The following is a 27,581-nucleotide window of genomic DNA, read 5'->3' on the forward strand; positions in this document are numbered from 1 at the left end:
GTCCTCCAATTGGCAGTATCAATGATGCATTTCAGGGACCTGCGTGAATTTTTTTTTTCTGCAACTCTTACAGAATCTAAATAAGAACGCTCGTTGCTAGTGTTAAAACCTTCCTCTCTTACTGGCGCTTTTTTTATTTATTCATCTTTTTTAAACTTACTTTATATTTTACTTTACACTTCCTTGATGCCCTTAAAACAATCTTAAACTATTAACTATTAACTAGGGGCCTACGAAACAACTTGAAACGAAAAGCTATGTTTCTCTCCTGTAAAAACAAAAGTCCACAATGTATACTCATCCAAGAAACTCACTCAAATAACTGATGAAAAATTCTGGTCAACTCAATGGGTAGATAAGATCTCACATGGCACATCGAGATCTGCAGGAGTTGCAATCCTATTTAATAACTGTCTGGGGAAGTGCTAATAAAATCTAGTAATGATGGCCACTTGGTGTGTTACTTCTGTAGGACTCTACCCTACTTCTGGAAAATATTTATGGCTAGTGCAAGACACAAGCGGGAAGCTTCTGGTCCACAATATGAAGCAGATGCGGAAGTCCCTGAAACCTGCATTCTATTTAAAATCCAGCGTCTTCTGGTTGCAAAAAGACGTCCGGCTCCATTGGAAACAATGGTAAAATGACCCTACTCAGCTGAATCATTACCTCAGTAAACACTTTCAGAGTTTATGGTCTCAGTCGCTAGTTTCAAGTCTTCTTCAATACAAAATTATGTTAAGTAAGTTAAGTAAATTAGGGTCCCATTTATTTTGAAATAGACCATAAAGCAGAGAATGTTTTAGGGTGGGATTAGAGGCCAAAATTCCTTGGAGGAGTTTGTTAAAGTACAAAGTGTGTAAATCGCCAAAAATGACCATTAAAATCCAAAATGGCTGACTTCCTGTTAGGTTTAGGCAATGGCATCAATGGCAACATACCAAAGAAATTTCCTACACGTAGGTGAAAACTTAGTCTGCTCTACACTGTAGGGGGTGCTAGCGAGCCATTTTGCAACGCCCATGCGCAAATCCCATAAAATAGGAAATTTTTTGCCACTCCTGAATTTTGTGCAAAGTCTGGTGAGTTCTTGAGTATGTTTAGGCCCCCAAAATTGAGGTTACTTTGCAGAAAAATAAATAAATAAAACCTTCAGTAGAGCGGGCCCTCGCACGTTGCATATTCTGGAGCTCTGCCAGTACGGCTGTGAATTCGCTACGCGCTTCGAACGCTGCATGAAGCACACTTCCTATGTGCCCTTTGTGGCGCTACATAGTACTTGGCACTATGACTATAAATTAATATTGGTGTGTAGATGTGTTCAGGGTGTCACAGTTATCAAGCACGTAAAGTTTTGTGTAGATGTGAGCATGTACACTGAAGTTACAATAACTTCCTGTGCCATGGTCAGTTACTATTACTTTTTGTTGTTGGGCAGAAAATTAGTACTAAGACTTCTCTCTGTGTACACACATCCTATACAACTACAATTTTGGCTGGATTATGTGTGTCCCCCTCCAAAATTTTTCTTGAGAAATTTTATGTTTATTGCCCCCCTACTGTTAGATGACATTTACGCCCATGATAGATAATTCCTTCACTTTCAATAGGGACCTCACACAGTTACTTGGGCCCTAATTAACAAAAACAGGAAGGGAAGGATTTAAATGACAAAAAGGATCAAATAAAACAGGACAGATTTTCCCATCCATTTGGGATTCAATCAACTCACAATAAAATCAAAAAAACAAATCAACTGAACACATGTACTGTACTATTGTATGTGTTGGAGTCTTCATCAGTGCACACTGTACCTGGCTAGATCGACATAATTCTTCCTGCAGTATCTCTGAGCTTCAGTCCACTTCAAAGGTGTTTTGACTTTTACAAAGGATGGTATGCCATTTACTGTGCCTGGAAATATATTGATGAAGAGGTTATTGAAAATGTGTGATGCAGATCTATTCAGTCCTTTGTTAATTCTTTACCTTATAAAAAAACTCACCGTTGTAGCACACAAAGAAAAGCCGGCTTTTGCAATAACCGTCCATCCACTTTCCAATGTTATCATTAACTTCATAGAAACTTGAATGATGAGTGCTTTGAAGCATCACACAGTCCTCTTGACTGTAATATGTGGGATGTCCAGGATACCAGTTTCTGAACTCTGTCTCTCCTTCACCATAGTAGCTGCTGTCACTCAGGGACCATCTCCAGCTGTGTTCATAGAGGCCTATCCAAGCCTTGCCTGTTCAAACAGATGTTCATTATTTAAGACATTGAATTAATTGCTGAATTGACCTTAACATCCCTTAAATAATGTGTCTTATTTAACTGGGACAGTGCATATTAATCAACACCGTAGTTAGGCTTCAATGTAAATGTACCGGGAGTTAGCTAAATAAAAACTTTTCATCCAGTCCCTGAGCAGGTTATAACTAATTAATATCCAACATCATCAATACATCAGTACAATGCTTCAACAAGTACTGCAAGAAATAATACATTAAAATTATGAAGCATAACTACACTACAAAAGTCATAAAAGTATGTATAAAAAACAAACAATTTAGTTCCAAATATCATATAGTGCCTAAACAAGGTAATACATAGATACATGACAAATGCAACAGAAGATGTTAAGATTATGTAAATTCTTGAAGACATATGCTTGGATTGCTAGAGGCTGCAAGTCTGTTGTGCCTTAAGCTATGTCTTAAGTTTATGTTTTATATTAAGTTAAATAGTTGTTGCATTCTCTCAATTCAACAGGTAAACTATTCAAGTAACGGGTAGAACTAATTGAGAATGCCGTTTGTCCAAATTTACTACATCTGTAGTGCACAATACAGTCCCCTCTACTAACTGCCGTTGTTATCCTACCTCTGCTATCCTTCTGCTTTATGAAGTGGTTAAGTTTGGGAGGTGCTAGCCCATGTAACACCTTAAAAATAAGTGAAGCATCTGCAAATTTATTTAAACTAAACTGAATAGATTTATATTACTCATATTTTTTTTATATGACAGTGATGATAGCTATTGACCTTTCTATCAAGAAATATTAATTTTCTGTTTGTATAGGGACTCAACTGCTTTCAGAGTTGTAGTGTTTCTTTGAGACCAGCTTGTTAAGCAATACATGGGAAAAGATCATAGGTTGGCTGCCTCTGTTGTTAGAACTGTGTCGCCAGCAAACATTTGTATGTTGACAGAGAGACAGGCTAAGGGTAGGTCATTTATATACAATGCCTATAAAAAGTATTCACCCCCTTGGATGTTTCTCCATTTTGTTTCTTTTATACATGAAATCATGGTCAATATAATTTGGCTTATTTGACAAGAATTTTCAAAAAAGCCCTCTTTAATATCAAAGTGAAAACGGATTTTGAAAACTAATTAATTAAAAATATATAAGGTGAAGAAGATGACTGCATAAATATTCACCCCCTTTATATTGACTGACCTAATGCAACAGAAGTCCAGCTTGTTGATGGCAGCAGTGTCACAATTAGTTAAATGGAGATCACCTAAGTTCAGCTGAGTGCCCAGTGATTGTGGTATAAAAAACAATTGTGTGTGGGAGGTCCAGTCTCTGGTTTATCAGTATTCCTACTACAATTACAACATGAAGAAAAAAGAACACTCCAAGCAACTTAGAATCAGGAGATGGCTACAAAAAGATTTCCAACTCTCTAGACTTCGCACAGAGTTGAGTTAAATCCATAATTCAGAAATGAATAGGGCATGGCACTTGTTTAAATCTGCCTAAAGCTGGCGGACCTCACAAACTGAGTGACCGGGCAAGAAGAGGACTGGTGAGGGAGGGCACCATGACAAAATTAATTAAAAGCTTCAGTGGCTCAGATGGGAGAGACTGTACATACATACAGTGTTGCCAGGATTCTTCAACAGTCGAGGCTGTATGGGAGAGTGGCAAAGAGAAAGCCACTGTTGAAAAAAGCTCATATGAAATCTCACCTGGAATTCGCCCCAAGGCATGTGCTAGACTCCAAGGTCAATTGGAAGAGGTTCTTTGGTCTGATGAGACAAAAATTTTGCTTTTTGGCCATTAAACTAGATGCTATGCTTCGCAACAGCAGGCCCTGGAAGGCTTGTAAAGGTATAAGGGTCCAAATATTGGAAAATCCTGGAGGATAATCTGACTCAGTCTGCAAGTGAATTACAACTTCGGAGAAGATTTATTTCCCAGCAAGACAACGACCCCAAGCATATAGCAAATGCTTCAGAGAAATGGTTCAAAGACAACAAGGTGAATGTTCTGGAGTGGCAAAACTAAAAAGCCCAGATCTCATTCCAATCGAGAATTTGTGGCTGGACCTGAAAAGAGCTGTTCACGCTCGATCCCTGAGCAACCTGACAGAGCTGTTTTGCAAGGAAGAATGGAGAAAAATTGCAGTGTCCAGATGTGCCAGCCTGATTGAAACATGTCCACACAGACTCAGTGCTGTAATTGCAGCAAAAGGTGCATCTACTAAATACTGACCTGAAGGGGGTGAATATTTATATGCACTTTTCTTCTTTACCATATATATTTTTAATTAATTGACATTAGTTTGTAAAAATCCATTTTCACTTTGATATTAAAGAGGGGGAAAAAAGGCACTAAACTTGGCACTAAAACGCTAAATTATATTGACCATGGTTTCATGTATAAAAGAAAAAAAAGGGTGAAACATCCAAGGGAATGAATACTTTTTATAGGCACTGTACAAGATAAACAAAATTGGGCCCAGCATTGACCATTGGGGAACACCAATATTACAATTTAGGTGTAACAGGGTTATCTTTAGGACTCTGTTTCTCTGTCCCTTGCACCAGACTTCTGGTTACAGAATATGGAAGAGTAATATCCTACTCAGGGATACAGGTACAGGTAATCTAGTTTTGCGGGAATGCACTGCCATGCGAATTCCCTCTTGTTGATGTCCTGATAATTATTTAGTAAACAGTAATAGATTCTGGAAACTCACAAACAGCAAGGATCAGTCTCTCTCTTTCAATGATTTGTGCTCCACGTTGCGGACAAAAAGTTAAACTTTGGCAGCTGGTGGGTGTGTGCGTGAGGTGAGCACAACTGTGAAAATTTCAGGGGAACGCAACCGCTTGTCGCTACACCTTTTGCTCAACCACTTCACCTGCAGGGAAACTTTCTACTGAACAAAGACTGTTTCAGCTGCTCCTTGATTAAAGAAAAATGTTTCTACTCATATATGTTCCGAAAAAAAAAAAGAAAACTGGACTCCGGTGGTAAAAAATAAAGAGTAATGGCCTGGCAGTGGAAAATAGCTTTGGTTTAATATTTGATTTTATAAAATTAATGTTTAAGTTGAGTTTACAAGAAATATTTTATTGCTACTGTGTAAAGGGAATACTGCTGGTAAAAAGCATCTTATTTGTTTAAAGTGTTTGCAAACCACATGTTATTGCACTTTTGTGTATATAGCAGTACATTTAAATTAAAGGTGCAAAATACACTATTTTAGAATTTATTATTCAATTTTGGGCTAGGGTAACGTGTAATATTACTGTCTTCTGTGCAATTATACTGTAGTTTATTCAGTTATCATAATGTTATACGAACCGTGAGTCTGCACGGTGTGTATTGTTGATCCACTCATAGTAGCTGTGACCATTACAGTGAAATGTAGAGTGGTTTTTGTGGCGCTAAGTGGGTCTGTATGTTGCCCAGTTCTTATGGTGTTTTTGTTTGTTTTAGTCGTTTGTTAATAAAGTGTTAAAATTTGAGTTTCCAGCCTCTGGTCCAAGGTCAATCTGGTTAATTCTGGACGTATACTGAATCTACTGAGACTGAAGTGGGAAGAAATACTTATTACCCATACCAAAACCCTCATACTACATAGGTATGTAGCCTGAGCATTGCAAATATGTACACTTTGCTTCCTGTTGCTTAGGTATGAGGTCATCCATTTAATTGCATCTTTGGAAAAATTTAAAAAGGATAGCTTTGAGAGGAGTACCTCATGGTTTACTTGTCAAACTCTTCATGGTTTACTTCCCAAAACTCCTCCTATTTCACCACCTTCATCTAATTTTGATTTTATATTTTCAATAAAATAACAGTTGGCTGTTTTGGTAGAGTGACTGAAACGGAATCCAAATTTCATTGGTTGCAAAAGAAAGTAATTTGTGCTCAGATGAGTAGTCAGCTGCTTTGAAAGATGGGTCTTTCGTCAAACTTTGATACCATGGGAAAAATACTGATGGGTCTTTAATTTCCCACTGTTGTTCAGTCACCTGCCTTAAAAATGTGTGTCACAACAGCTGTCTTCCAGTTGCTTGGAAAAATACCATGCATAATTGATAAATTAATCACACGAGCAATTGGACAGACTAGGACATCCTTGTTTGATTTAAAAAAATGTGGTATCCAATCCATACGCATCCTTTGCTTTTGAGTCTCTTAAGGAGCTTATAACGTTTTTAATCTCTGATTCAGTTATTTCTGTTATTCTAAAAATTGGCTTGGCATCATTGATTGGGATACAATCTGTAGTTCTAGGAGAGAAGCTCTGGGCCAACTCCTCAACTGAATTTATAAAAGAAATAATCATAGTACTTGCTATCAAGTCATCATAATGTGTGTTAAAATTCCATAAGTTCAGGTTCCTTTGTTCTCTGATCTTTATTACTTCTAGTTAGTCTACTGACATTTTTACAGACAGATTTCCCATTTCCCCTGGCATCATTAATAACGCTAATAAAAAATCTCAACTTTAGCCTTCTTTATATTCCTCACTACCTTAGTTCGAAGTGATGTAAAGATAAGCCTATCATTACTTTTACCTGATTTAAGTGCTCTTTTCAATGCCAGGTCTTGTTCTTTCATTTGTTGTCGAATAGTTTCATTAAGCCATGTTAAAGTATTTTTATGTATAAGTTTGTGTTGCACCTTCCTTGCGAAGGAGGACATTACTTTGTTTAAAGTTCTGTATAGTTCTGCTGTTCTCAACTTCTTCACTGGATAAAATGTGAGACCAGTCAGTTTGTATTATGATCAGACAAGCCAGTTAACAAGTTAAAGGACTTTGTTATTCTTTCAGGTCTGTTTGTGAACATCAGATCAATTTGTGTTGGGGATTAACTGGTTACTCCATTTGGTCCTTGCACCAATTGAGTAAGACTAAACTGGCCTGTTATCTCCTTAAGTTTTTTCTATCTGATTTATTATCCAAATTTATGTTTAAATCACCCATTAATATAATATTTTTTAACCGTCACATTCTTTAAGTATTCTGTATAGCTGCTCATAAAACAAGCTTTTAGATGATGGTAGTCAATACAGACAGACAACAGTAAAATACATTTCTGGAGACATTGAAATATTCAATCCAATACATTCCATGTCGGTTACATGTGACCACTCAATGAGACCGCATATAATTGTCTCTTTAACATAGATTAATAATCCTCCACCTTTACCCTTGTCTCGGTCCCTCCTGAACATGTTGTACCCAGGGACATTAAAAATACCCAGAGGAGAGAATTTAATTAGACAAATACAGACAAAACAGATTACAGTCATACAATAAATGTTCCAGTTGATTACTCTTTGAAACAATACTATGGATGTATTTCAGTGAGGGCCTTTGTTGTTCTTTTACATTCCACATTATCATATTTTATAATTTTATATATATATATATATATATATATATATATATATATATATATATATATATATATTACACACACCGTATATGTTATGTTTATGTTATGTACAGTATGTTATTCCAGTTTCAGAACTTGCCTAGGTAGTTTAGTTTGGTGTTGCTCACAGCATAGTAGTCAGTTGTGGTTTCTATGGTGGCCAGGTCAGTGTAGACCTCTCTGCAGAAGCTTTGAGCTTCAGTCCAGTTCAGTGGCGTACTCTCAAAGTAGTACTGACGATTTCCTAAAACAAAGCACATTCAATTTTTATTAATTACTTATAAAGCATGCAGACTCTTTAAAAGTGAACATAAAAAGGCACTGTGTTTCAGGTGGGTTCAGCTATATTGTGGAGTTGCATTTTCCTTGATGATGAGATTTTTTTTTGTATCATGACTAAACAATGAATGCTCCACTGAAACTGAACCAAACAGCCTTGCTGGATTTTTTGTCTAATGCCTTAACACTGTTACCACTGATAATAAAAAAGAACCAGTTCTAACCAGTACTTTTTTTTGTCATTTTAAGCATTTTCTATATTGTAAGTTGTACTGTTTGTTGCAGTTTGTTGCCAAAATACTAGTCAGAGATGTTTTAGAAAGATGGTTTTTGTTAACATGGAAAGACAAATATTTTAAGATGAATTGGTAATTCATAATGAGACAAACAAATTTCAGTTGCATGATATATCAAAAAATAAAAAATAAAATGAAAATGCATTTAAAAAAAAAAAGAAAACAAGTAATAAGTTAAAGTAATAAGTTAAAGCTGTAAGCAGCGTTGGGCAAGCCCTCTGGTGTGAGGCAGCCACGTTTTGTCAGAAACACCTTACTTCTTTTACCAGTGGGTGATGCTATGACTTTGAGTGAATATTTTCATGTAGATGTGTTCAGGATGGGACTGTTATCGACCATGTAAAGTTTGGTACAGATCAGAGCTTGCACATTAAAGTTATTATAAATTTACTGTTTTATGCTGAACTGTTGATCCTTGACACCACACCACGGACATGCCCATCGACAAAAACAGCACAACTTTTCATCGTCAATGCCTTTAGAAGGCACAGTCTAAAATCCATCTGATTAATTCCCTTGACACTTCCTGTTGCCAGCAGGAGGCGCTATGACATTGTGTGTTTGTTGGCATATGGATGTGTTCCGGGCGGGACTCTTTCCAACATGTGCAGTTTGGTGCAGATCTGAGCATGCACACTGAAGTTATAGCAACTTCCTGTTTCACGGCGAATCAGCGATTTCGGACGCCATGCCACGGACACGCCCATTGACAAAAACTTGCAGATAGCACAACTTTTCATCGTCAATGCCTTTATAAGGCACAGCAGAAATTTGAAGTCGATCGGACTAATGCCTAGGAGGAGTTCGTTAAAGTACGGAGTGTGTAAATCATCCAAAAATGACCATAAAATTCAAAATGGCAAAGAGGCTTTTGGTACGTCTGGACACGATACACATGCCACAGAAATTTCATACATGTAGGTGAAACGTGCCAAGGGGGCTGCTTCTTTGAAGGTGCTTGCCAGGAGGTGGCGCTATGAGTATGGGACTTCGCTATGATGTTAAACTCACAAATTTAACATCATAGCTTCATCAATGTGTTATGGGTTTTCTGGGACAGTTTTGAAGTTGATACATCCAACCTGGTAGGAGTAGTACATTACAGCATAAAACGTGTCAGCAGGTGGCGCTATGACTTTGAGTGAATATTGGCATATGGACACGTTCAGGGCGGAACTATTGTTATACTTATCAAATTTGGTGCAGATCCAAAGCTGCAAGATGAAAATGTTATTCTGGTTAAATACACATTAATGAAGTCAAACATCTTACCAGTAACTGCAGTAACGCTCACTCCACTGCTTCTGACGTTCTCAAACACAGAGAGGAGAGTGAATGTGTATTCAGTTGCAGCAGTGAGAGATGAGACTGTGTAAGTTACTGGTCCATCTCCATCTGGTGCAGTGATGTGATCTCTGCATCATTAAACTGGAGAATAAAGCTGACGCTGTTGTTCACTTTGTTCCACTGCAGAGTGATACTGGTGACATCTTGTGCTGTTGATTTAAAGTTTACTACGTTTGGAGGAGCTGAGACAGACAAACAAAACATTGAAAAAAATTTTATTTAGTGTAATAAATATTAAGTAATGTCAGTTAAAGGTGGTTCTTTTTTTTACCCTAAAGTTAATAAAAACTAATGTTGTCTGTCAGGGAAAGAGCAAGTGAAACAATTCTTCAATTTACTAACAGATGTACTCCATGATAAATTAAAAATCACAATGTACCAAAATTTAAAAAAAACATTTTCATAAAATTAAAAGGATTTTACAGTGCTGGACAAAGCAATGCTGAGTTAAATTAACATGCAAAAAAATGCATGTTGTTGAGTAGCACATTACTTTAATGAATATTATACCCAGTAGATACGTCTTAGTTTTACACTGGTGCTCTGAAAAGCAGATGATGGCTCGCTAACATACAGAGCATAGAAATAAAGTGACATATATTACCGGTAACTGCAGTAATGTTTACTCCGCTGCTTCTGACGTTCTCAAACACAGAGAAGAGAGTGAATGTGTATTCAGTTGCAGCAGTGAGAGATGAGACTGTGTAAGTTACTGGTCCATCTCCATCTGGTGCAGTGATGTTGATCTCTGCATCATTAAACTGGAGAATAAAGCTGAAGTTGTTGTTCACTTTATTCCACTGCAGAGTGATACTGGTCTCATTTTGTCCTATTGATCTGAAGTCTTCTGTTTTTGGAGGAGCTGAGACAGAAGAAGAGAAGTGAATTAATTTATCAACAAAAAACATTGCGTGAAAAATTATTTATCCTCCAGCTTGCTTTTAAGGTTGATCCATTTTGTATCCCATTGTTAATAAAACCTGATGGGGCTATGTGAAATAAAATTATTTAATACTGAAGTTTGTGTTAGCAAAAATTATGTCACATTTTACATCTAACCACATCACAGTGTGTGTTTCACAAGACATTGGTAATGAACAATAAATTAAGAATTCATCAGTTTAAACAGCATTATACTGATGAGAAACATTTTTGTAAGCTATAGATGACAATGTTTATGGTATTTGTTGTTTTTGTTGTCGCAAAACGTTTATTTTATTTGCAGATTTCTGTATTGATAGTTTTCATTTTATTTTATTTTGGAGGTCCTGTGTCTACTGAGCACACATTTATAGAATGCAAACATTCACCTTACAGACAAGAAATGCCATTTCTTTAGTAATGTAAGTTTTACGTACTGTGCTGCTTACAACATGATCACTAGATTTCCACAGGTTTATCTGCTGTATATAACTTTCTGAACAGCATTTAGCAGAAGAACATTAAAAATACAGAACATTCATGTTTCTGCCTTAACAGACTTTCCTATGTACACAAGTCTAGAATGAGTGTACTTCTGATCTTAAAGGTACAATATATAATTGCTAATAATTAACTCGACTGCCTTAATGCCACAATGAATCTCTATACAGTATGTGAGTAGAAATAACATTACTTGTTGAGTAACAGATGAACGGGAAAGTGAGGGAGCAGCTATCATCTGACCACAGTCCTGAGTTACTGAACGATGTGGTGACACACTGCTCTGCGCTGTCTGGTTGCCCACCGGCCCAGTTCTGAAACAGCGAGTTGCTCCCATCAGACCACAGCTGTTCCCAGTGCAAACCGATCCATACAGAGTCCCCAGCTGCCAGGTTTGTGATGTAGTCATTTTCTGCCACATTTCGTACACTGTGAGAGAAACAACAGCATATACACATCAAGGGGAGGTTGAGTAAAACATAAGACACGGCACCAATCAGACACAGTGCATTGGTAGTGATTGTTGGGAAATATAATTTAGGTCCCAATGAAATCAAAACCGATGTTGATTTGTTTTTATTGCACATGCCTTGCACTATATGTCACCAATACCCAACCCAACAATGATAAAAAATGTTGTTTTGAAGATATGCTTGACGGGATTTTAGAGTATGTCATTTCCTGGAAAATTATTTTAAAATGTTGATGACTGATCTGATCCTGCACTCTGGGGCGTCTATTAATGGAGCGTCCAATGAAAAGCTTTCTCATTTTTATGACTGTAGTTTTTCTGGGGTCTGACTGGGCCTCACTGATTACTGTACAAAAACAAAAACACATCTTTATTCACAGATCTTGGTGAAAATGGATCATGTTTAATGGAGAGCAATATTTTCTGGTTCTCCCTCTGATGTCCCTTGGCTGCCCTGCCTCAACTATCAGTGATTTACAGAGTTTGTTGAAGAACAGATAGCTTTACTTGTTGCTAAAGTAACAGCTAGCTTAGTGTTTCTCAACGTAAGCAGTACCGCCCCCCAGGGGGTGTTCCGAGGACAATGGGGGCGCTGGAAGCAATATTTTGGAAAGAGGGGCGTTGAGCTGCTTTCGGGAGGGCGTTTGTTAGTTGGAAATTCTAAGGCCATTGAAACCTGCTGCCTTCACAGGAACGGGAAGTCAGAGAATCATCTGTAAAATTTTACCCACACGGTGTTTACTGTGTAAACTGGAAAACTGACACTCTCTTTCTTGGTATTACCATGGAAAAGTGTTTATTTATTATTATAATACACCATGAACATGACTTACCCTGAAAGCAACTTCGCTGCCGACACCAGCGAGTGACTTGGACCTACCTCGCGCTGTGAGCTGCAGACAGTTTGTGCCAAAGCGGACATATACAGTAGTTTCAATAAGCTATGTAATGTTAAAAACTGAAGCCCTGACTTGCGCTGTTGGGGATTGTAAGCGGCAGTGGTGCTGAAGTTAACGTGTGTGGATTTGTCCTGAGAAATCTGCCTGATCACAGGTGTTGTCGGTTAGTTTTGCACCTACTCGTCCCATCCAGTTCTGTGTCTATCGGATGGTCAAGGGGATACTTCCAGGGAATCAGTTAAGTAATGCAGTCTAGGGCATGTAGTAAAATATTATGAATTCTCTTTAAATAGGCTAATTATGTTAGTCTCCAAATATTACGACTTTTTTCTTTACATGTCAGAAACCACAGATACGTGGGAGAAATTCTGAATGTGCAGAAAGTTTTGAACATGAGCAGATAAGTTACAGTATTTCCCATACGTTCAATATCAACGCTGACTGCCACATATTGATTTCAGAGCTACAGGAAGTGCATATTCACGCAGCACATCCTGGCGCTCGTCCATCTCTCTCTCTCCCTCTCATGAACACAGCTGCACAAATCAGTCCAACCACAACTCTGTCAATGTGGAGACCCAGCTTAAAAAAGTTAGTAGCAAGCATGTAAGGAGCCTAGCTAATAAGGAGAGCTAAGTTAATGTTAGAATACAGCTGGGTACGCTGTAAATAGCTCGTAGTCAATATCGACTGCACGGGATGATATTAAATAAGTTAATCTACAGGAGAAAAATATTTAAAAGCAATAAAGAATGCCTGAGAGCCTCACTACATTATATTCTATTATAATTATATATTTTGAATCACCACCTGAATTTTGTGTTTCCCTTTATATAATTCCACTATAAATTGGTGCAGAAAAGGCAGAAATTGGAGAAGAATTGTTTGCTAGAATGCAGGAAATTAAGTGTTTAATGCTCAAAATCTTCTGGGGAAGGACCCCCATACCCCCCACTTATTAAGTGCCCCATACAACAGTCTCTGGCTTCACACAGTTTCTGGGAAGACCATTCACTTACTAATTAAATATAATTACTTTTCACATGGCTTTTTTGTTACGTGGGAAAGTAATTAACATGTTGTTCAGCGCTATTGGCTACTGCAAACGTCAATCAATATTTGCGACAAGTCCTTCCCTAGCTTTGTGTTTTAACAGGAAACACATACATATACAGAAGCAAATATCCGATTCATGGGAACTTTAAGGATTTGATAAAGTGTTCAGCATCCTGTACAATGTAGCTGTTAATTAACATCTTAAAATCAGTGCAACATAATCACGCTACAATTGACATATACTATCTGTGCTATGTTTCTTTCACTAATACTGTTTGTAATCACAATGATCATCATCATCAACATCATCATACCACATGAAAAAGCTCAAAGTGCCTTACACTCATAAAACAAAGTATTAAATATATATAACTTGAAGACAAAGCAATTATAAAATAATGAATGAACAAACAGGATGGATTCAAATTACAAAAATAATCAAATAAAACAGTAGGACAGATTTCCAATCAATTTGGGACAATATGAGTCACAATACGGAACAAGCTGAATTTTATCAACAGAACAGATAGTAGTTGTTAAGTAGTTGCTTCAGTACTGAACTATTGTATGTGTTGGAGTCTTTATTAGTGCACACTGTACCTGGCTAGATCGACGTAATTCTCCCTGCAGTATCTCTGAGCTTCAGTCCACTTCAAAGGTGTGTCGACTTTTACAAATGGTGGTATTACGGTACCTGGAAATATATTGATGAAGAAAAATTATTAATAATATACTATGCAGAAGATCTATTTAGCCCTTTGTGAAGTCATATGCTTTAAGAAAACTCACCATTGTAGCACACAAATCTACTTTGGGAGTTGCAGTTAGACTCCATCCACGTTCCAATGAATTCATAGTTTTGAAGCGTCACACAGAGCGGTTCCAGTTGTCCAATATGATTGTTTGAGACTCTAGGATACCAGTTTCTAAACTCTGTGTCTCCGTCACCATAGAAGCTGCTGTTATTCAACGACCATCTCCAGCTGTGATCATAGAGGCCTATCCAAGCCTTGCCTGTTCAAACAGTTGGAATTAAAATAGTTGCTAAATGTACATTAAATGTAAACAACTTTACTGTATCTACTATCCCTTAAGTTATGCCTCCTCTATTTTTCATCTCACACAGGCTCTGCCCTCTACTGGACTCTATGGGTTCTACCTCCTCCAATCACATGCACACACTTCCCTGCGGCCTTGTGTTCAAGAAGCCGCTGTCCTAAAACATGTTTTGCTTGTATACACTATGGTGATGCTTTTGTGAATGTTAAACTGTTTATTAAAACACATTACATTCTTAAACACGCTACTTTCCTACCACCAACCCCCATCAAGCTAGCTGTGTTGAACGCCGCTCTCCCGGCTAGCTAGACTGCCCGGTTCATGCTACAATCAGCTTCCCAGCGCGCTCACGAGGATTTGCACGGGCATGTCGCTAGCTCACTGGCAGTGCTAGCTTGTTACATAACAGACACAGCGCCCTGCCGACATCTCTTTCGCTGAGCGGTCACAGCGCAGCTAGGTTAGTTTACTATAGCGTCTCTTCCGGTATAGCAGGACGGAAGAGAATGCTTGCTGCTTTGGTTGGGGCTGACAAGCACAGGGTGCGGGATGAGAATGAGAGAGAGTCTGATGCTCACCGCCAGATCTCTTCCCTCCGTTTTGTGTCCAGCATGCCATTGTTCTGATCATTAATCCTCACTGATTAAACACAAAACATTCCGAAAGAGCATCTTCCCCACCAAACCACTTCATCTTTGGCTCGGTTGAGTTACGTGCTCCAGTCTCCACAAAACCGCACGTTCACCGATGCAAAACTAATGTTCCAACCTATGGCCAACACTGCTCTCACAGCTAAGCTCGAGCGAGACAGTAGGAGGGCCTGGCTGGACTTCCTCCTCGCTAGCAAGGCTGACTGCGGAACGTAAGGCTGCTGCTGTAACAGCGACACAATGCAGCGATGCAAATAACTCTGCATTCCCAGTACACTCACAACAGTGTCCACGGGCATGCTGCAAGCTCACTGACAGTGTGTGTGTGTGTGTGTGTTACTAAAACACAGAAATCGTATTGTCAACATCTGCTCAACCAAACCGATAAGGCACTCAGCTGACTAGCTACAACGGCACAAGCTGATGTATTCTAGCGACTAGTGTAAGTCGCTTTGGATAAAAAGCGTCAGCTAAATGAATAAATGTAATGTAACTGGGAATAGAGCTCCCCCCAGCTGCTGCAGCGAGTGCAGTACCTGGGAATTCTGCTCAACGCCGCCACCCTAAGAGTGTATCTGTTAGAACTGAGACAGGCAGCAGTGATGCAGCTGTTGGGCCTCTGGGCTTTCTGTACATGCAACAGCTACAATGTTGTTTCATCTGCATCTGGACCTCAAAAGGCTGCAGCGATGCATAGTGACGAAGCAGATGACTGTGACAGAGCCCTGGCCTGTACCACTGGTCTTGGGGGCTCTGTCACAAGAGTCAGGCATCATAGGAGCGATACCGGTGTCCTGAAGGAGAAAGGCAGAGACAGGATGGTCTATCTGCTGAGGTTGTACAGACAATCCACCATGTCTTGCTACAAAACTAAGTGGTTTGGCTTTTAGCACTGATGCATTGAGAGGGAGACAGGTCTTCTACCTGTTTGGTGGGATCTGTTATCTCATTACTGCAAGGTCTGATGGAGTAGGGGCTGTCTCACTCCACCATCAATGTGTATATAGCAGATATCTGTCCGGTCACGAGGGGCTTGGGGACAGAACAGTCTTTGCTCATGCCCTTGTGACACGCTTTCTACAAGGTGCGAGAAGACATCGACCATTGTCGTCCAAGTAGGGTACAGGGATTACTGATTGCATCTGCATCATTGTGTCCGGTCCGTGCTCTAACATACTATGTAGAGGACACCGCCACCATTGGAAGCACTGGTCAGTTGTTCGTCTGTTTCAGTGATTCAGCAGTTGGTCATGCCCTGTCCAAGACAAGCCTGACAGGCTGTCTTTGTGAGTGAATCTCCCAAGGAACAACATACCCGCCCTCAGTGGTGCATGCACATTCCACTCAAAGTGTGGCAGTATCTACGACCCTTTTCAGCGGGGCGTGTGTTGAAAAGATCTGCACAATGGCATCGTGGCCCTTTCAGTGCCTGTTTGTGGATCTCTATCTCTTGGCTATGTCGAGCTCCATGTCTGGAACTGAGCTCATAAGTGCTACCCAGGATCTGTGACCAACTGGGTTTGTCTGGCTCCACCCACTGTACCCATAGAGTCCAGCAGAGGGCAGACCCTGTGTAGAATGAAGGTTACGATATGTTAACCCTAGTTCTATGAGCACAGGCAGAGCACTCTATGGATGAGCCCTTCTCCTCCGACACCGTATACTGAAGAAGTGGCTGGATGCTAAGGCAGTAGGGACACTGCTATTTATACGTCACACCCTTTGCGACATCCTATTAGTCGGATATATGCAGGGGCGGGCTGGCCATCCAGGCTGGTCCATTTCGAGCCCAACAGGCTGGGGTTCAGGAGTTTTTATTTTCACTTTCTAATGTTAACCTTTATGATCCACAACTGCGCCAGCCAAGCTGCAGTGAACTTTTGAGGGGAGATATGAGCCACCCCTCCCAACTTAGACTGGTCCTCATTTTTGCTGAAACCTGTTTGGCTCAACGGTACTGATCAGAGGAGTTTACTTTCCATTTGGGCAAGTTCAATCTCCAAACGTTTTGTCGGGGATGAACTAAGTGCTTGGTTGTGTGATAAGGGCAACAGAGAAGGTAAATGAGACAAAAAGAGTGAAAGAGATAAAAGAAATGTGTGGTGCAGAAAAAATCTGAATTAAGAAGTAAAAAAAATGCTGGACCCTGCACAAGCAGAGACAGGTGCACAATTAGGAGGCTACTGCATAGCATACTGAAATTATTTATATGTATTTATGTATACATTATATATACATATGTATATAGCCTATATTATAATCAACAGTTTGCAAGGAAGCAAGGAATCTCTGTATGTTTGTATGTATATTAGCTGTTAAGGTCAGGTGATGCAGAAAGACAGAGTGATGATGACCACAGTAATGTTGATGAGGAGGGAGAGAAGGAACAGGAGGAACTGCAGGTACAGGGGCAGAGTGCAGGGCTGTGTAGGCAATTATATTATGCCTATATAGAATTAGAAAATGGTTCTTGTTAGTCATATTTATTACTTATGTTCTTCTCGTGCATATGCAGCTGTACAGTCAGTACAAGCAGAGTGGCACAGCACAGGGGAAGCTGAGCCAGGGATAGGCCTACTCAAGGCTGAAGATGAGGGATTTGATTTTATGCACACACATACACACTGCTCTATTTTATGGGACTACATTGTAGGTTTTGATTATATTGCCTGACCTGGTCTTGTTCAGTGCAGAGTTGCCTTGCTTATACAAACTGAGGAGGCAGGTGTCATCCTGAAATTTCTTGAAGGTCTTCAGTATAAACTGATTCACTGTATACAACAAAAACACTACTTTGTATTAAAATAACCGCAAAAATATTTCTGCGTGCCCTCAAAGGGCACTCACATAAAAGGCCTCTCTGTCTGAGTCCTGGGCTGAATTTCAGTGGGCAAGTGTGTGTGTGTGTGATTAGTGGAGGTAGAACTCATAGAGAACAGTAGAGGGCTCCGCCTGTACTCATAGAACTTACCATATCGTAACCTTTGTACATTACATCCACTTTATCATATATATTGTTGTCTGGCTGTTTGTATGTATATGATTATACATGAGTACATATACACTATGTTCTGTATATGTTTCCACAATTAAGAACTTGCCTGTGTAGCTTGGTGTGGTGTTGAATATAGCACTGACGTCAGATATGGTTTCTATGGTGGCCAGGTCAGTGTAGACCCGTCTGCAGAAGTTCTGAGCTTCAGTCCAGTTCAGTGGTGTACTCTCAAAGTAGTACTGACGTGTTTGGGCAGAGGCATTGATCAGTGCTCCTAAAACAAAGCATATTTATTTTTATTATTATTTTCTTTTTATAAAGGATGTAAACTGTTTTACAGTCAACATGAAGAAGGATTATGCATCAGGTGGTTTCAGCAATACTGTGGGGTTTACGATAGATTTCCTCATTGATGAAATTTTTTTTTATGCAAGCAGCTTACACTGTATCAATACTATAGAGCATGGAAACAATCAATGCACCAATGAAACTAAACCAAACAGCCATGCTGGATTTAATGTCTAGTGCTTTAATACCGGTCTATGTATTTGGCGGCCAATGAATTTCCGTTTTGAAACATCAAAAATGAAAAACGGCTCATTAACCCAATAACAATTAGTAAATAGGGAAACAAAAAACAACCAATTACTTTTTTACACTGATATTAAAAAACGGATAACGAAAAACAATCTTGTTATCCGACTATCTATGATGTGTTTATAGATGGAAATCAGAAATTAAAATACGTGTGTTTAAAACTTATTCCTCAATTTTGCATTGGGTTTTTTCGTAACCCAGAAGCTAAGTAGTAAGCGGTTGTGCGCTGCATACCCGGAAGTCAGGAGTTTGGAGTTGTAGGCTACATCTAACGTTCCGAAGATAGAAAAGAGCATCTTCGACCTGTGCGTTATTACTGTGTTGTTTTCATTCTTGGTCAAAGCCTTTTGGTGATGCTTTTTAATGACCTGGGTACCCCTTTAGCGTCAAGTTAGCAACACTTAGCAAGGCCATGCTCATATATTTAATTACTCAATATGATTAGAAAGCACAAAAGGTCATGTCAATTTTATTATTATTTTTTAAATCTTTCAAATTAGACTGTTACCAGTTATGCTCCTCCCTTTAACTTAAAACAAGACAAGGACTTCAATCTTGAGGGGTAAATTAATCAAGATTATTGGTCAAATTGTGTGCACAATTGAAATACTGTATAGAGTATATGGCTGTGACTTTTCAGAGACATTTCATTACAATGTTGATTACCCACATAGTTTGCCAAATATTTTTTGACAAATAGCTTAATTTTGTGCTCAAAGTTGCAAAGATTGCTTAGTTGTTAAAACGGGGTTGTGACATATGACTATAGAAATTCCATAAGTCATACGTCCAAGCTTGCGCAGGCACACTGTCATGCCTTGTTAAAAAACTGTCATGCCATCACAGCCTTGTTAAATCAGAGCATCAAACCGATAAACATCGTTGTGAGCAAGCTAACCAATTTATCATGCCTATTTTAGCTTCATTACACTGGCTCCCAGTATGTTTTAGAATTGACTTTAAAATTCTATTGATCACTTTTAAAGCTCTTCATGGCCTCTCGCCTTGTTATATTTCTGACCTTTTAGTCCCATACGCACCAGCACGTACCTTGAGATCCTCGGGCAGAGGTCTGTTGTCTGTTCCAGAGTCTCGACTGAAAAGTAAAGGGGACAGAGCGTTTGCTGTCAGGGCCCCGAGGCTCTGGAACAGCCTGCCCGAGGAAATCAGGTCGGCTGAGTCAGTGAACTCTTTTAAGTCCCTTCTTAAAACATACTTTTAATGGAGAGCTTTTCCCGATCTTATTTGACTTTATTTTATCCCTTTTGTTTTATTGTATTTTACTAATTTTATATAAATTTTTCATGCTCTTATCTTGTTTTTTTGTATTATTCTTTACACTTGTTAAAGCACTTTGTAACTTGTTTTTGAAAAGTGCTCTACAAATAAGGATTATTATTATTATTATTATTATATTGTTGCGCAAACAAAAGCTAATGCCACTTTAGTCACAAGGTGGCAGCGTTGGCTCACAATACAAGAAGAATTGTCTTTTCTTCTGTTTTTTTCACACATGTGCAACTTGTGAACTACATGATCTGCCTTTTCCACAGCTTTCTCTCGGTAGTTCTGCATTTCAACCACGATAGAAGCTAAGAGGTTGTTGTGAATGTGTGTAATATTTTATAAACATGTTTTTCCTTTCCAAAGCATATGCATCAGCCCTCATGTAGTCAACTGCACCTGCCCCACTTAGCAGATCAGCAAAAAGATCCTCATGGATGGATGAGGCAGTCAGCCTTTGTTAACAGTTTAACACAGGACATAAATGTGAAACCAGCACAGAAGTCTTGGTTCACGGTTTTCAGGTTAAGATCTTTATTAATGAAGGCAAAGCGAGATCAGTCCAACAATTAATATTATCCTCGGCCAAAGACATACTCAGTCACATTTGTCTATTTGTAAGAAATCTGTGTGTATTTTCATGTGGAGCCAGTAAATGTTATGTAAAATATTTTTTATTAATAAAATCTTGAGAATTGTACTGCTTTGGTTTGCTCTTGAGTCTTTTCTAGTTTAAAATATTGTTTTATTTTGACCATACCCATTTGGTACATCCACATATTTTAAAAAGTTCCAATCTTGTGTTTGTGTTATTGTTAATTGCAATTTTTAAATATTAGAATACATTAATAGTTTTATATAAAACATTAACCATTAATGCACTATGCATCTGTTCAATATAATTTTATTGTCAACCTAATGAGGCTGTATAACATGTGTAAATACCCCGTTCTTCAGAACACAACACATTAAGGTAAGGACTTCATGATGTGCCTGCCTTCAGCCCAGCAACCTGCCTGCAATATCTGCAGCTAAAGCTGATGAAAATATCATTATTGTTAGTGTGAAGTAGTGGTGATGTACATACAATGTACTTTACATGCAGAAGATCAAGCATACGGTTGTATTGTAACTGTAGACAAAATAGCACATTTCAACTTTGAAGGAAGCACAATAACCGTCTGCAGATACAGAACTGTTTGGGATTGCACTGGATGAGAGTAGGAGGTGGAAAAACGAAACTTACTGAAACACTTCTGATCAGGCAGAAATCTCAACACAGATCCACACAAATGTTCACTTCAGCACCTCAGATAAAGTGCAGCTCACAGTCCTAAACAGAGCAAGTTTGCACCTCAGATTTTAGATGGTTATTTAGCGAAACTCTTTCAGTGATGAACCAAAGAATGACCTGCACAGAGTAACAATGACTCCAACTAGGTGGTATCATTAATTGTGATGATGCAAACTCTGAGGTCTCACAGCTGATCGAATGCACTGTAAATAGGTGCATCTCTACAAATGTTAGATCATACTATATTCAATTAACATAAGAAACTGATGAATGAAGAATTTGATTTTATTTTAGATAAATTTAGTCTGATAGATTTTATATAACAAAAATGATTTCTAATACAAAAGCAAAAGTTCACCAGATTAAAATCACATCTTGCATTCATGGAATCATCAATATTGAAAGGTTACAAATGTAAAAGTTGTTTTGTGTGACTTAAAGTAATGTATTGTAACAGTAAATATATAGCAGGATCTGGGAGTGCCGCACTGGAAGTTGGGACATCTGTAGAACTAGACTCTGGTGCTTCTCATCTGGAATGATGCTTCCATCAGCTCATCTGGCTCCTGTAAACAAGAATGGTAGAAAGTTATTGACAGCCTCTTCCCAACTGCCATAAGCCTACTGAACTCTGAGATCGCCTCTGCATGATAACCTCTCTGGCATGTTAAACTAATTATGGCAACGTGCAATACACTCTTTTTTGTTTCATTATATGTCTAATATTAATCTTGCTGCAGGACACCACTTTATAAGTCAAGTCAGCTCTTACTATATATTCATTATTTTATGTTAAATTACTGTTAAACCGGTACTACTTTGTATTTCTTTTTAGAGAATTGTAATGCACCTTTGTGTTGTCACAAAAGTAATCTTCTACACAATAACAAAAAAGGCTTGAATTTCGAATGTAAACAGGGCCTCACGGGTTCAAATTACATGCAGCTGGAGAGCCTACACAAACTCAGAAGTGGCTGTAATTCAGCTAATTCTACATAACTAACATTAACGTTACCTGACCAGGTGGGCCATTAGTGTTACTTTACTACTTACCTTCTAACAGATGTCTTTTTTTCCAAAATGTTTTCACCCTAAATTCAAACACTTAGTTTTTACTTCTGTACATGATTCTTTATAAACTGCAGTTAGCAGACTCCAGTTATTTTAGCATCGTTACCAAAGCTTGAAGCTGGCTAATTAGCTAGTCGGGTAATGTTAGCTATACTAACAAGCTAACGTTATGTACCTGCTAATTATTGTAACACATAAATAAAATACTACAATTTGACTCACCAGCTGGAGCACAGGCTTGTGAGGGTCCTCTTTCTCTCCAATAAATCACACAGCCTGCCATTATTTGTCCGGTATCGCTATGAAGAAATGTCCAAAAGGCTCCAACGGAGCAGAGGTGCTGAGCTCCGTGACTGACTGTATTAGCTGAGCTAACAGACAGCAGTCACTCGGCTAAGTGTGACAGCGACAGCAGCCACCTGTCAATCAAAGCGCCCACGGCCCTAAAAATGCAGAATTTTAAGGCTTAATATAATTTAAACGGGTGAGTTATAAAACTTTTTTCCCCCCTCACAGTTGTCACGAAGGGCAAAATTTGCTATATACACTAAAACCATCTTTTGTAGCAGGCTGTTGTAGCATACCTACTTTACCATTAATAAAAATTATCAATATTAATATTCAGAAATATCAATTCATAAAACTCTCGGGGCACCACCGGAAATTCCAATCGCCCTGGGCCTCTGGACTCCCTGGGTATGGTTTAATACATCTGCACCTTGTTTATATACAACGGTGAGACCCAGCCATCGGCTTCAGTTTTTCTTCAGCACTGAGCTGTCTAAGCAGAAGATTTGTCTAAAGAGCAAAGACTTTCCAGCTGGAAAATAAGAATTAACGATGTCTTCCAGCAAGCCAGCCAGAATGGGGCGAGTGAGAAAATATTCGTCCACACAAGGAATTCGGGGCAGCGCCCTCCTCTGGTGTCTGTCTTTCTTATCAGTTTTCGCATATCTGTGTGACAAGGAGGGGGCAGGTTAAGAGTCCGTGTTAATAGCTCTTTGGTGGGGTATAGAACCAGGACTGAAAGAAATAGGCAGTGGGCCAAGTCTGTTTTTTTCCTTTACAAGCATCAACAGAGCATCAAATACAGATCTACAACTGACAATACATACTAGTAAGAGCAGCAATAAATACTAGTAAGAGCTCATAGTACATATCACATCAATGGGGTAAATACCTAGGGAAGGAAGGAAGAGTTAACAAAAAGTGCAATCAATACAAGATAATTGTAGGGGAGACGAGCACAGGAAGTGCATGTTAAAGGTTAGGAGTTAGAGGTGTTATAAGAGGAAGTGTTCTCGGAAGAGATGAGTTTTCAAGAGCTTAGTTTTCGATTTGATAGATCTCCTCCAGGGAACTGGTTATCTGGCTATATAAATTGTTGTTGAGCACATTAATGCTTTTTTCCAACGTTAATTGTTGCACATTAAAAATATATTGTGATATAATCTTGCAAGCTAACCACAAAATGTTAGCCAGAGTTAGCCAGATTAAGAACCAATCAAAGCTCGTGTTGTTACCTTGTCAACTTGCGTTGGCCAATCATGTATTATTTGAACCGGTGCCCGAAGACCCGGATGTGTGAACTGAACGCCGCTCTGAACTCGCTTTTGGTGCAGGCTCTGCACTCAAGTCAGCACTGCTGCCAGACAGGAAATAATAAAGTGACTTTTTTTCAACCCCAAAAGGACGTAACTTCTCCATTGTTTTGGCTATAGTGTATGGCTGCACCACACATCGTGGCAACGCTATGTAACTGACTAGCATTACCTGAAACATTGTAAAAAGTCTGAATGCATGGGTCTTGGCATATGTTCGCCATCAAAATAGCTACCGCTATCGGTATTTATGCAACTAATTTAAGCAAAGTACCAAATACTACACACGTGGGTAACGTTAATGTTAAGCTATTTGTCGTTTTAAATGTAGTATACTGCAAGTTGGCTAACATTAGCACCCGAAGTAACTTAGTATGGTAGGTCATATTTGCATTTGTCTTAAAATGTTGACTATGACGCTGAAGTTTAAAGAAGATAAAGAAGATAAATTAAGATTAAAAGTTTTTTCTATTGTTCAGCCCCTTCCTTGTAGACTGGCTGGATGATTTTATCTTATTTGAAGTAAAGCTTATGTACTGTGACAGTGTTTCCCAGACATCTGTAGGAGTAAGTTACACCTTGTCCTGCCTGTTTTAAATATCTCCCTGCTCCAACACTAGTTCATTATGAGTTGACAGTTTGAATCAGCTGTGTTGGGGCAAAGAGAGATCTAAAACACACATGGATATAAATAGTTAGATTACGTTATGTCCTGTTTCCTGTCTAATCGCACATTGTATTTTGTATTTTTTCCATGTGTTTCCTGTCCTGACGGTGGAGCCGACCTCAGAGTGGATGTTTTACAGTATATACAGTATACAGTGGAGTGGAGCCTACATCCAGAGGCCAGAAGGCAGACAGTCTTCGAAAACCTCATTTGGGTGAAGTAAGCAACATAGGCTACAGTATCTCCATGAGGCAATGTCCAGGTGGGATTTGTTTTGTAATGATTGTTTAAAATACAGTAAAGTACAGTAAGGTAAATCTTTACATGGTAAGTTTCACTCAATTCCTCGATGCTATGGGATCATGATTATATTGTTAGATTATCAATGGCTAACTCGGGCTATTTAGTGAATTAACAACACCAGACAATAATGAACTTGGATTTGTCATGTTATTTAAAGATGCACTTAGGCCATGGCTGCACGCTCACAATGTTGTGTGTTGCGTCCTTAGACAGCATTGGAGCAGTTCCTACATGTACACGTGGTAGCTGCTGCATTCTACATGTGCAGTTACCCACACTGGCAATGCACAAGCTCCAAGACACTGGTCTTGGTGGAAGTGTCATCCAATGAACTGCATAGAATTCCCACTCACATTTGTTAATTTACAATTAATTCATACAATTTCAATTAATTTTTACAATTGCTATAACATTTGGAGCATCCATGCCGCATTGGGGGAGGTATGTCTGGCAGAATTTGCAAACTTCTCGTGTAAAACAGTATGAGGTCAGGCAGACATGGGAAGTATTTCTGATACAATATGTATTTTGAATACAAAATAGTATGTTGTAATTTGGATTTGAAGGGTCTCATAAATGGCTGTGTAATTTGTATCAAAATAGTACAGTGTTAAGTATTTTAAAAATGCAGAAAATAATTTCCCCAAAGCAGGGAGTTGGAACAGTGTGTTGAACGCTTTGCACATGCTTGTTTAAGACACATGGCAAGTGAAAGATGGATCTCTCCTTGGTTTTCTCTGATTCAGGCAAGTTCAGGCAATAAGAGTTGCTCCACATTTGTGTTTGAAAGGACAGCATAACCATGTAGGCATTGAAGCTTTTTTTTTGTCGCTCTTTGATTGGACAACAAACAATTTGGAGTATGTTTATTGACATGGCTACAGTCAACTAGTTTGCTAGGATGTAGTGAAGGGCCATGTTTACTGAGTTGGATGCAGTGTCATCACTGACTTCCTCTGGCAGCAGTTGGGCTTTATCTACATGGTTATGGGACACAAGGTAGGGGACAGAACCAAGGGGACAAAGAATGTGTTTATCAAAGGTGGTTACTTTTAATCTAGCAATCTTCATCAAATGTGCACACATCAACGTTGGAAACAATGCTTACACTACTTATAAAAATTTTTACATGCCATCTGTGAACAAATTACTTAGTTCCTTGGCAGGGACCAATGAATTTCACAATTTTGGGGTCCGGCCTATGGTCTAAAAGGGTTTCTTTGATGTTTTGAGTAATTAGAAAGGGGGGGCACGGTTGCCATGGCTACCCTGTGTGAGGGCAGTTTAGTGTCTCTTGACCTTTATTCAAAAGGGTTCTTATAGGCTGGTTCCGGATGAAGTTAGTCTCTGGCAAGTGTCGGGGTGACACCTTTATGGTCACTGAGGTCATCGAGCCTGGTTCAGATTGAGGTTAGTCTCTGGACAAGGTTAATATTGTCATTTTAATAGTCATGCATAGAGTCTGTTATCTCAACTTCACTGGATGTTGTAGGTTTTATGGCTGAAACTACCCAAGCAGCACTTGGGAGTGGAGCAAACCTTTTACCCCCTCCTTTGGGATACTTCGGCTGTCTGTTGAGGGCTGATATCTCAACCCCCCTCAATGACAAGTATGAAATATGTTTTAATGATAACATGTATTTATCATGTAAATACATATTAATTGTTATAGTATTGATATAAGACAGTGAGTACAGTGTTGTACTTGATCCCATTTAAGGGTCAACCATAGACCTTTTCATGCCCCCCCCGTAGCGCAAATCCATAGCAGAGTCTATCGAGTCACCCTGCCCTATCGAAAAATGCTACCTTATGTGTTCCTTTTCCAATCCCATAAAGTTATAACTCTCACAGTAAGTTATTATGACATCATTTCAGTGGTAGCGTATTCTGATAACCCTATCAAATAATGATCCCACTAAAGAATCATTTTATATTGCACCACTACTCACTCCATGTGTACTGTAAGGAGATGGGGAGCATGTTGAAATACTATATTATTCCATTTGTATTTAAGATATCAGGGGTAGTGTATTCTGATTGACTACTATTGATTTTATGTTTTGATATTGCAGACAATCAGCCAGTCTTGATGGCATGCCCAACAGCAAGGTTGCACAGATTTATGGGCGTGGAAACAGACCACGCTTGTGGGTCATACGCATTTGCAGAACCGCTAAGTAGCACATCTCGATAGGTAGCATAAATCGACAGAACACCGGGTCTGTGGCCCACAATCCAATGTCCCGCATCCTAGATAGCAATCTGACTCCGCACCGGCAGTATCACAGGGTCTGGAACGGATCCGCAACGGATCCACTTGCACAGCGGGACGGATCCGAAACGGATAGGGATTGCGGACCCGTTCACGAAGTGGCTCATCCGGCCCGGATCCAGTTTGGATCCGTTCATAAAGCTGCTCATCTGGCCAAAACTGGCTACAGAAATATTTAAAATCTAGCTGACCAACATCTACTGTTCTGTATAAAAGCTTAAATACTTCTTATAACTATTCTATAAGCCACCCAGCGGTTCTTTAGTTAAATGCTTTTACTGTGAAGAAGCAGAAAATAGGAAAATTGAGTTTGTATTAGCAACTT

The 27,581-nt window shown here is 39.0% G+C and overlaps 1 protein-coding gene and 1 long non-coding RNA gene across 2 annotated transcripts in view; both read right to left on the reverse strand.

The window, feature by feature from the left end:
- The window catches only part of LOC119912223, a 359,916-nt gene that overhangs the window by 39,018 nt on the left and 293,317 nt on the right, over positions 1–27,581 (reverse strand). The window lies entirely within an intron of this gene.
- LOC119912236 overlaps positions 10,345–27,581 on the reverse strand; it is a 60,755-nt gene continuing 43,518 nt past the window's right edge. Inside the window, exon 3 of the long non-coding RNA XR_005446102.1 lies at positions 10,345–10,473. This is a non-coding gene — a long non-coding RNA (uncharacterized LOC119912236). The remainder of the gene's footprint in view (positions 10,474–27,581) is intronic.

The sequence above is a fragment of the Micropterus salmoides genome, unplaced genomic scaffold (assembly GCF_014851395.1).
Source record: "Micropterus salmoides isolate LMB-PRFRI ecotype aquatic unplaced genomic scaffold, ASM1485139v1 Ms_hic_scaffold_2, whole genome shotgun sequence".
In the NCBI taxonomy this organism is placed as follows: Eukaryota; Metazoa; Chordata; class Actinopteri; order Centrarchiformes; family Centrarchidae; genus Micropterus; species Micropterus salmoides.